This window comes from Nicotiana tomentosiformis, chromosome 4 (genome assembly GCF_000390325.3).
Source record: "Nicotiana tomentosiformis chromosome 4, ASM39032v3, whole genome shotgun sequence".
Classification (NCBI taxonomy): Eukaryota; Viridiplantae; Streptophyta; class Magnoliopsida; order Solanales; family Solanaceae; genus Nicotiana; species Nicotiana tomentosiformis.
This window is the reverse complement of record NC_090815.1, coordinates 26354408-26365700: the sequence shown is the minus strand read 5'-3', so window position 1 is coordinate 26365700 and position 11293 is coordinate 26354408. Positions and strand designations below refer to the sequence as shown.

Below are 11293 nucleotides of genomic sequence, written 5' to 3'. Positions count from 1 at the left end.
CTTCGGATATTGTGCTTTAGGCAATTCAAATCTTTCAGAGACTCAATTTGCGGGCAAATCAAATACTGAAATGTGATTGAATCAAATATATGATTTTATGTTTCCTTGAAACCATTGAAATATTCGTGAAAGACCACCAAGAGTTATGATCGGATGGATGTGATTTTTCCACCCTTAACTAGAAGTCTCAAGTTCAAACTTTTGAAATATGAAAAAATATGTAGGAAGCGTGTTGGTGTCCCATATCGGTGTGGCTTGGAGCAATGTACTTCCATATATGATCTTGGGCAATCTTACCTTATGAACTAGCTTTTGAAATTTAGTTCGGCTCAAGATCCATTTCTTTATCATGGTATCAGAGCTATACTCATTCCAATTCATTGTTTAACCGATGTGCATCCCAATTTATTGTTTAATGAGCCTTACGCAAATCAAATTTTTCACGCAGGTGAAAGAATTATACAGAGGAAATTTCTAATATATATATGCCGTAAAAGTCTTTGCATTTATTGCAAACGAAAATCTTAGCTCCATCATTTGATCATCTTTCATGTATGTATATTAACTATCATCTATTTCTTTTGGAGAAAAAAAATAAAAAATAAAAATCAAACTCGAGCTTGGAAGCATGAGAGAACTAACATGTTATTTTTTTTAAAAAAAAAGACATGAAACAACTCCTCTAATTATGCTTTGTGTGTTCAGGTAAAATCGGGGATAAAATTATCTCTCATTTCCCAGTAAAGACACGAGAGAAAAGCACGATATGACATGGCCTCAAGTAAAGCCAAGGGATTCCATGTATTAGAGCCGGGAGGACGAATGGTGCACCCAGGACCGGACACGGCCGAACATTGGGCTCGAGCAGAGTGACGAACCGAGACTAAGAGAAAAGACGGTTAGACGAGATAAGCAAGGGGTACAGAGGATGCAAGCGTCCTCCTTATGGGGTCAAATCAATACGTTCTAAGAAAAAAGATTGGAATATTAATCTCATCGAGATCATCGATCTCATACCAAATCCCATCAATCGAATCACTCAATGAAGCAACAACTGGTACCATAGAGAAGCGGAAATACCCATGGATTCAGTGTTTGCTTACTGGCCGTCCACACTAACAATCTATCATTCCCCTCCAAAAGGGGATTTTAGTAAATAACCAAATATGATACTCGGGCCCAGTTGCTTCCCGTGGATTTTCATAACCCTCTTGTGGAGCAGGCTACCATGAGACAAAATATCTTCTTTCTAAACCAGAATAAATAGAGTTTTCCGAAAAAACCCATCACTACAAGAAAATGGACCTTTAGCGAGGGGAAATCTGGTCGTTAAAAGTTCAATTCTGGTCGTTATAAGATGATAACGACCGGAAAAAATTCGATCGTCACCGCTCGTTAAAAGTTCCGACGTTAAAAGTTAACGACCGGTTTACATTCTGGTCGTTAAAGGTTCTTTAGCGACGACATAATTTTTGATCGTTTTACATACTTTTTAGCGACATGATTTTCCCCTCGCTAATTTGTTATCCGGTCGCTAAAAGTCTTTAATGACAACAATTGTAGTAAGTCAATTCGAGTGCTTTTAGCGACCAATATTTCCGTCATTAATTGTATAATTATTTTTAACAACCAATATTCTCATCGTTAATAGTCATTTCTCTATTTGAGAAACCTGTCGTTAAAGAGTTTTAATGACCACATTTTTCTTCGCTAATATGAAAATGTAATAAATATAATTAAGAAAATTTAAATTACATGAATAGTAATAATTATTTATATGCATTCATACACACTCAACAACATTGGAAAATTAACCAAATACTTGATATCTTGTTAATACAAAGAACTAAAGCATAATTATTAATAATTCCTAAAAACAAAAAAAGTAAAATTGCAGCATATATATGTACATAAGACAGTGTCTTTAAACCATCGCTGACGAACCAAAACCTCTTGTACTTCAACTTGCTCTACACTTTCTTCAAGGATAGGTTATTCGCACTTCAAATTTTTGATCTGATAAAATAACAAATTTATGCCAGTTTAGTAACAAAGAATAAACAACTAAAGAAGAACGATCGGATCCATTAAAGGCTACACTGATGGCTATAAACGAGAAAGTGGAAAAAATACTAATATAATATGACATTACAGTAGATAGTATTGTAGCACGAATACGACACATTAAATTTCTTATATCTGTAGATGATCATCATAAGACACTAAATGATAGTTCTACACCACCCAATCTTGTCACACTAAAACCTGCACAAAGAGTGTGACTTTTGGGAAGAAAATCTCATTCGGGGGGTGTTTGGTACTTCGGTTCGGTATTTAAGAATTTCAGAAATAATGTAGCAGAAGCGAGAGCTATTCTTGTGGAACTGGAAAGGTATTCTACTAATGGATTACATCATGTGATCGTTGAATCAGATTCAATGATGATCACTGACATGATAAATGGGAAGGTTAATGTTACTTGGCAGGTAATATGGGTGCCAGTCATATTCTTGGAAAATAAAGGCTAATAATAAGACATGATTTGTACTAATTTTGCATCTTTGAGAGAAACTATGTTGGGAGGAGACTAAAAGGCAGATAGAATTGGAGGAAAAGTCCTATCCTTAAGCTAACCTATCATGGACTTTGAACAAATGCCATGCAGCTAATTGAGGTAATAGCAGAACAAGAGTGAAAGTTGTCCACTACTGTTTTCAAATAAGCGCTCGAAAAGAGTTAAATTGATCTGTCCAATCCCTCCTTTAAAAGAAGCTATCTACATCTATTCTATAAAATGATAAATCATGTCACTTCCACAGTCTCATATATACCGTCGACAGTCTCTCATATATATACAGTCGACATGCAACAGAACAGTTATTTCGCGTTTATCTATATGTACATTCAGAGACGGATTCAAGATTTCAATTCTATGGGTTCAACTTTTAAGGGTTTTTTTTTAAAGAAAGATTCAACCTTTAAGGTTCTTAGCATTGAACCCATCATATTTTTATAAATGGGTTCATATCTATTATATCTTGTAACTTTAGTGAATTTTTACACATAAATTTATGCTCCGCAAAAAAGTACCGGATTCAGATGAAACTGGTACCCTATAACATCCGCCCCTATCTATACTACAAAATACCAACCCTGTATTTCCCATAGTCACTCTGCCAGTTTGGGAGTGCGGCTGCTTCTCGGAAAGTACTTTTTTATGTGCTTTAAAAAATGTAATTTTAATAGTTCTATTAATCACTACAATAAGTATTTGGTGCAATTAGCTTATAGCATTTAAAGTTTTTGCTGTTACAAAATAACCGTAAGTACACATTTTTTATGCTTCAATTTGATAACAAATGCAAATTGCCTTTTGGAACCAACAACCAATTCACCAAAGAACAACTGAATTTTGAGCTTTGGGTAGCCAAACTGGTTGAGAAAAACTAATTTTTGGGGAAAACCCATCAGCTCTAGAAACCCAAAAACTTGATATTAAACAAAAAAAGAACACTTAATTACTTAAGTAACATAACTTGTTCAGCTTTACTTACAATTTTTGGCTGACAATTCAATAGTAATATCTGATATTTTAACCCATAAGCTTGCGAACAAAACAAAATTACAAAGAAAAACCCAACAAAGTGAAAGTATAGGAAAGCAATAAGCCATGAACGTACCTGAAGTGTTTCTTGTGGCGTTCTGGTTTGAGTATTTGGAATTGATTTCGGACTTGAAAGACAGAGAAGAGGGATTATTTGGGGGCCAAACTATGAATATAAGGATTAACGAGATTGGTTTCTATAAAATTCTAGTACATGTAATTATTAAAAAAATCAATATCTAAAAAACAAAGAGACAATTGAAATATAAGAAAGTGTACAATTTCGTAATAGTACCGCAAGATTAGAGCTTACCTTATGGGTATTTAACGGGCGAGCTGGGACGGGCTGGACACAAAAAAAATCAGCCCGTCCGTTTAACGTTGCGGGCTGTTAGCGGGCTGTACTTTTTCGGGTTTTTTTTTGTCCGTCCGGGTTCGGGCTTAGCGGGTTATTAGTGGGCCGTGAATTTTTTTTTTTAAGTAAATTTTGTTTTTCTTATTCAATATTATTGATACTTAAGTGTTTGCAAACTTTTAAGACTTAGAATTAAACTTTGAAGTTTAAAATTTGAAATTTAAAATTTGAATTTTATAATTTTAAAATTGAAATTTGAAAGTAAGTGGCTACAAAAAATTATTTAATAAGACCAATAGGCAATATATAACGATCAAGCTCCGAAAACTTTCATTTTGATATTTTTATTGAATAATATATAATACTTCAAATTAAGTTACAAGTTCTTTTTTGATTTTGTTATTTTTGAACTTGCAAATTAAAAGTTTACAACAATTATAAAAAAATAAATAGTACATCACATGCTTTGCATCATTTTTATAAGTTCATCCATGTCAACATGAGATTCTTGGTTTCCGGCATTGGTTGAATCATAACCATAAACCATTATATCTTCAATTTTTTGGTCATCCGCTTCATCTACCTCGTCACGCCCTTGATTTCATTGTTCTGATCTTATCCAATCTCTGAAGCACACTAGAATTTCTAAAGCGTTGCTACCCAATGAATGGCGGGTATCTCCTTGTTGCTGCCTTGCTTGGCTAAATGCTCTCTCTGATGCGACTGTTAAAATCGGTACATTTAGCACGTCTCGAGCCATGGCCGAAAGAACAGGAAATTGATTTGAGTTGCTCCTCCACCAATCCAGTGGTAGAAATTCCTTTGTGCGAGGCTCTGCTGACTTTTGCAAGTAAAATTGAAGTTCATCAATATTCCTGTTACTGGTTTGTTGATGCTCCCCTATTGTAGACCAAATCAAATAATCTTCAACACCATCATTATCATCCAAAGCACTGGTCCCAGATGTTGAAACTGAACTTGAAGGAATATTTGCATCTACAGCAAAAGAAGCATCAACAATGTTAGCATAATAATTATATAATGTTTCTAAATATTTGTGTAGATCAGAAATACAAGTGTCAATATCAAGAGTTTGAGTTGGTCCGATATCCATATAAGAATATAAAGCAGTGATTAATTGGCGACAAGTGGCCATTTTGATAGAAGGGTTTAAAATAGCACCAATTAAGTAAATATGGGGAATTGGGTAAAAATATTTTTTAAACTTATCTAGCATAGATTCAACAACAGAAGTATATCCTTCTTTCTTCTTCAAATTATGTAGTAAAAGAGAAATTTCAGCAATATGAACTAAACCATTTGTAATAGTAGGATAATAAGCTCCAGAAAACTCAAGTGTAGCCACATAAAATTTTTGTAAAAACTTTACAACATCTTCAATGGCATCCCAAGTTCTAGATGTTAACAAACGGCTAGGATCGGTAGAATGAGAATTAGCAGTTTCAGTTATAGGCATTCTATATTTATAACAATATTTTAAGAATAAATAAGTATAATTCCACATAGTAACTATTTCTTCAGGCATGAGTCTTGGTTTTAGTCCATAGTGTACATATTTTTCTTTAAATGCATTTAATCTAGCACTTCTATTATTTTTTTGAATTACACCAACAACTCTTCTAACTAAAGTGATATCATCTCTAAATAATTCAAGGCCACTCTTCACAATCAAATTATAAATATGACATGCACATCTAACATGAAATATTTCAGAAAGTGGTGGGTGTAGATATAATTTTAATATTGTAATAGCAGCATTGTTGTTAGAAGCATTATCAAATGACACACACAACTTTTTCTGCAAGATTATAAAATATAGCAACTTTATGGATAGTATTACTTATAAATGCACCAGTATGACTTTGATCTTCATCATATTTAAAAGCAATAATACGTTTTTGAATACAAAAATTACCATCTATCCAATGGCATGTAACAGTCAAATAATCATTACCATTTACAGCACGACCAATATCAGAAGTAAGAAAACTTTTACAAGAAAGACTGGCTAACAAATAACGTATATATGCCTGATATTGTCCAAAAAGCCTAAAGATATCAGCTCTACAAGTACTTCTAGGAATACCTTTAAACAAAGGGTTATAAATTCTTTGAATATAAGTAACAAGATATGGTGAAGCAGCAAAACAAAAAGGTAAACAACCTAAAACAATCATTTTAGCTAATTCTTCCCGATCTTTCTTAATATCGTATTTACCCATTAATACTCCAGTACCCGGGTTAAGTTTTGGTTGCTCATCTTCCTCATCTACTCCCCAATCAAGAGGGTGATTGTCTACCATGTGCCTACGAAGTTGACCCGTTCCCCCTCCCTTACCGGTCTCATGTTTATAAATATCCTTACAAATTCTACATCTTACATAATTTTTATCTTCTTCTAGTCTGTCAAAAAAATTCCAACACTTACTTCTTAATCTTTGATTATTCTTAATAGGGAGGTGAGGCCTACTTGTATTACCACGACTTCCACCCCTAATATCTTGAGTTTGACTAGCATTACCAGGTGTAGCTGGTGGTATTTCAAGATTATCAAGTGATGGAAATGGAATATCATCTAAATTATCATCTAAATCATTATCTATACCATAATTTTCTTGAAGTCCCTCATAATCTACATTTAAATTTTCACGTGAACTTTCAGAAATATGTGTAAAGCTACTAGAAGAACAAGCACCATCTCTTGATCTTTTGAAAGTTTTCTTACTACCACCTCTACTAGTGCACGCTTTTTTGGCTGCTCTAAATATATCCATTATGCAAATTAAATTAATAATTGTAAATAATAAAATAAATGTATACCAAAGAAGAGAAAGATATAGAACGAGTGTACCGAGATTCCGGATGCCGCACTAAATTTGATATCAAAAATCAAACTTCAATTAAGAACAATAATCAATAATATCAAGAGAGAATTAGAGTAGTATGAGAGTGAATTTTGAGGAAAAATGAAGAAGAAGGGGTCTATTTATAGTTTTTAAAAGGTTAAAATTATAATTTATCAAATACTATGGGTGTGGGGGCTATTTTCGTAAGGGGGTAGGCCGAAATGGCCATTTCTGCAAAAACGGGCCGTTGAAAAAAAATAATAAAAACAAACATTAAAAATCGGGCTGAACCGGGCTGTAGCCCGTTAATAACCCGTTAACGGATTAACGGGCTTAGAGGATTCCGGTGCACCGGTATCAAAAAATTATTCGTTTGAAACCCGTTCCCCGCCCAACCCGTCCCAGCCCGCCCCCCACGCTACAGTACCGGGCTGACCCGAGTTGAACAGGGCTGAACTGGGTTATAAACGGGTCAGCCCAGCCCGATTAACAGGTATAGCTTACCTTGAGAATAAGAAGAATGATACCCTAGGTTGCAGAGAGGAACACAAGGCCTGATGCTTTACGGAGTTCAACTGAATATTAAAAAAAAGTGGGTTGAGAAAATTATGGGTTGGGCAAAAAAAAGGAAAAGTGACGTGAGTGGGCTGATTGTGAGTTGGCAAAAGATAGGGAAAAGGTAGCGTTATTATTAATTTTTTTTTAACGACCGAATTTATGACTTTTAAGGACCGAATATTATCCCTTTGTTAATATTAAACTAAAAATTACCTTTAACGACAGGAAAAAAAATGTGATCACTATTGATACACCTATAACGACTGAATTCATATCCCTTCGTTAAAAATGGTTGTTAAAAGTCAAAATTCTTGTAGTGACCCCTGAGAGAAATAAATGAATTCCAAAGATTTTTGGCAAATCCATCGATTTTGTCCGGATTTCACCTTTCTTCCGAAAAAAGGGAAGGAGAAGGATAAAGATCTTATTCAGTGGATCCCTCTTGTTCCTGTTTAGTCCCCTCCATTTCGAGTGGAGAGGGGGAGTGGCCTGCAGCTTAGAGGATTAGAGCATGTGGCTACGAACCACGGTGTCGGGGGTTTGCATCCCTCCTCGCCCCCAACTGGCCCAAAAGTATGGAATGGGTTACTTCAGTGCCGTAGCTCCTGGTATTCAAACATTGGCTCGGCTTTTGCTAATTCGAATTGAAGTGTGATATAAAATCGGTCTATTTCCAACATCATATCCATAGTTAGGCCATGTTCATGTATCTCAATTGAAATCCCCGTATTTCTAGTCCATTATATTTTCTTTTGGTAGTTCGATTAATTTCACTTGTTTCAGCCTGGGCTTTATAAATTACTTTGGCAGTGGCTCTATTTTATTATATTCCATCCTGCGTTTCTACAGTCCCATATTTAATAATGCCTGAACTCTTTCTTCTGTATCGAGGATAATTGAAATAAACAAGAATACTATTTCGACGGAAAATACCATTTATGGGGATTTCAATCGAGATACCTGAACAGGGCATTAGTTCATTCTTGAGGAGGTTCGAACTAACTGATGTTGAAGAATCAGCAGATGAGTTGTGGTTAGGGGTGAAATGCCACTCGAACCCAGAGGCTCACACATGTTCTGCAGTACCCCCCGTGAATACTCTTCTGGTATGAAAAGTTACTACTATTTCAGATTCGTCATGGTATGGGATTATTTCGACTACAAGATCAAACCAGATTATAGTTTGGCCGAAGGCTTCCAAACACACCGTAAGCTAAATCGGTGCTGATAATATGAAAATGAAAAAATAATATCTGCCCTCAACCAGATATTACGGTGCAAATCTCGCCTGATATCAACTGCGTATCAATGTTTACTGTAAGAAAGATTTTTTTACCTTATTTAGATTTGTACTAGGATTGAAACTCCCCTACTATATAAAGGGGGAACCTTTTATTTTGAGGGCCACTATTGGCACACATATCTGCGCAAAAAAGTTAATTTTTTTTTCTAGCTGTTGTTTAAAGTGTTCTTCAACTGCTTATTTATTGAGCTGCAACCGAGCCCGTTCAAAAATAAATCGTAAGCTAACTCTACCACATTCCCCTTCAGGTTAGAGAAAGCCCTTGGAGAGATGAACAAATTGTCGCAAAACCGCATGAGTTCGGGCTCAGAGAAACTTTTGAGGTGATGAAAATGCTCGAAGTGCTAACAAAGTGGGTGGAGTCTGGTGAAAAGAAGATAGAGGCAAATTACAAGAAGGTGGAAACTTACAATTCGAGGGTCGATCAGATCCCGGGAGCGCCTTCAATATTGAACGGGCAGGATTCCAAAAAGTTCATTTAGAAACCCTCCCCGCCCTCCAAGTGCGGCACTGAAGTCAATTTCGAAGAGATTCTGAATGCTCGATATTACCAAATATAATGGGACAACAGATCCAAACGAGCATGTAACCTCCTATACGTGCGCAATAAAAGGCAATGACTTATACCTCATATGCTTGCAGATGCCTTCGTTAAAGCCTATGCCGATGCTATCAAGGGTCGAAACGAGTAAATCAGACCTTTTCAAAGTCAAGCAAAGAGACAATAATATGCTTAGGGAGTTCGTGTCGAGGTTCCACATGGAATGAATTTTACAAGTGTGTGCTTTACCTATAACAAAGACGATTTATTTATCAATGTGCTATTCTCATTCTTTTTCCGCCATTTTTTTCGGGTTTACATAGTAGTTATATGTGGACTAAGATTTACATATAGTTCCTACTGTAGTATTGATTACTAGCCAGTTATATTGTGTCTTATACAATTTAGTTGTTAGCTACTACTCCCTCCATTCCAATTTATGTGAATATGTTCGACTGGCACGGAGTTTTAAGAAAAAATAAAGATTTTTGGAATTTATGATCCTAAACAAGTCAAAAAAGGGTTGTGTGGCTGTACGAGCTTCTCATTAAGGGTAGAATTGGAAGTTAAGCTAAATTATTTTCAAATTTAGAAATGAGTCATTTTTTTTGGAACGGATCAAATAAGAAATAGGTTGACATAAATTGGAACGGAGGAAGTATATTTTAGTGAAAATGCATATGAAACTAGCTCAAATATGAGCTGAAACTATAAACCTGAAAATTTTAAAGAAACGCTAACTGATATCATAAGCCAATGTCAACAGAGAACTAACCTGCACCAATATTTTCAGTCTCCGGACTTAGATGCGCATTTTCTAAAAGAATCTGTGATGACCGTGACTTAATCGAAGGTCCTCGATGAGAGTTTCTTGATTGTCATGTCTTTAGAAATGCTTGTGAATGTGGCTGAGATGTGTGCTCAAGCACTAGGCGTCAACGGTGGATTAGGCATAAAGGATGACGTCGCTGTAATAAATGCAGATTTAGTGGTTAAAGCAAGATAAGAGTACTGAGATATTGTGTTGCTGTAACATAACAGACTGCGAAGAACAAACTGATTTAAGAAATAAAGAGAGAAACTAACCTTTGAAAAAATATGTCAGAAACTAACCCAAAAAGGTGTTCGTCCAGAGAAAGTAATTCTGGCTTATGAACGGAAATCTGAGCTGAGAAAGAATACGCCTCCGTTTGGGCATCTTCAATTTTGGGTCTGGCTTAAAGTTATTTTGAGGGGAAAATCGGGTTCTTGAGTTTTTCCTTTTTCTGTTTTTTTTTCCAAGAGTTTTTTAATTTTTAAATTTCGTATACAATTTTTGGGATCTTTACACAATACACCAATATATATATATATTGTGATGACCGATAGGTCATTTGTAGTTTTAACCTTTATTTCTGTGTTCCCAAATCTTGACTAGCTCCGTTTAGCCTCCCTCGATTTGAGTGCGCACTCCGCGTCTTTTTCTGGAAGGTTTTTATGTGAAAATTTGACAAAAATGTGAAATTGTGCCTTAAAACTCATTTGGGTTGACTTCGGTCAATATTTTGATCAAACGGACCCGGATCAGTATTTTGACGTTGCTAGATGGTTCGTATCGTGATTTGAGACTTGGGCGTATGTCTGGAATCGAATTCGGAGGTCCCTAGCTCGAATTATCGCCATTTGTTGAAAACTAGAAGTTTAAAGGTTTAAAAAAATTCCAAGTTTGACCGTAGTTTGACTTTATTGCTACCAGGTCCGTATTGGAGTTCCGGAACTTGGTATAGGTTCAATACTGTATTCATGACTTGTCTGCAAATTTTGGTGTAAAACAGAGTTGATTTGACGTGATTCAGACGTTCGGTTGTTAAAATGAAAGTTCTTAAGCTTCTTTGAAACAAAATTCAGTATTTTAGTGTCCGATTCGTAGTTCTAGATGTTATTTAGGTATTTTGATCGCGCGCGCGAGCTCGTATGATATTTTTGGACTTGTGTACATGTTTGATTTGCAGCCCTGAGAGCTCGGGTGAGTTTCAGATAGGCTACAAATGATTTTGAACTTAGAAATTCAGGTTTCTTGACTTCT

The 11293-nt window shown here is 35.4% G+C and overlaps 2 long non-coding RNA genes across 2 annotated transcripts; both read right to left on the bottom strand.

The window, feature by feature from the left end:
* Positions 1 to 1700: 1700 nt before the first annotated feature.
* Positions 1701 to 3805, bottom strand: LOC104109201 (uncharacterized). Its single transcript, XR_689180.4, has 2 exons — positions 3681 to 3805; positions 1701 to 2016 (listed from the first exon to the last, which is right to left on the bottom strand). It is a non-coding gene; the product is annotated as an uncharacterized lncRNA (long non-coding RNA).
* Positions 3806 to 4428: 623 nt separating this feature from the next.
* Positions 4429 to 10495, bottom strand: LOC138910615 (uncharacterized). Its single transcript, XR_011415746.1, has 3 exons — positions 10315 to 10495; positions 10004 to 10196; positions 4429 to 4955 (listed from the first exon to the last, which is right to left on the bottom strand). It is a non-coding gene; the product is annotated as an uncharacterized lncRNA (long non-coding RNA).
* Positions 10496 to 11293: the final 798 nt, after the last annotated feature.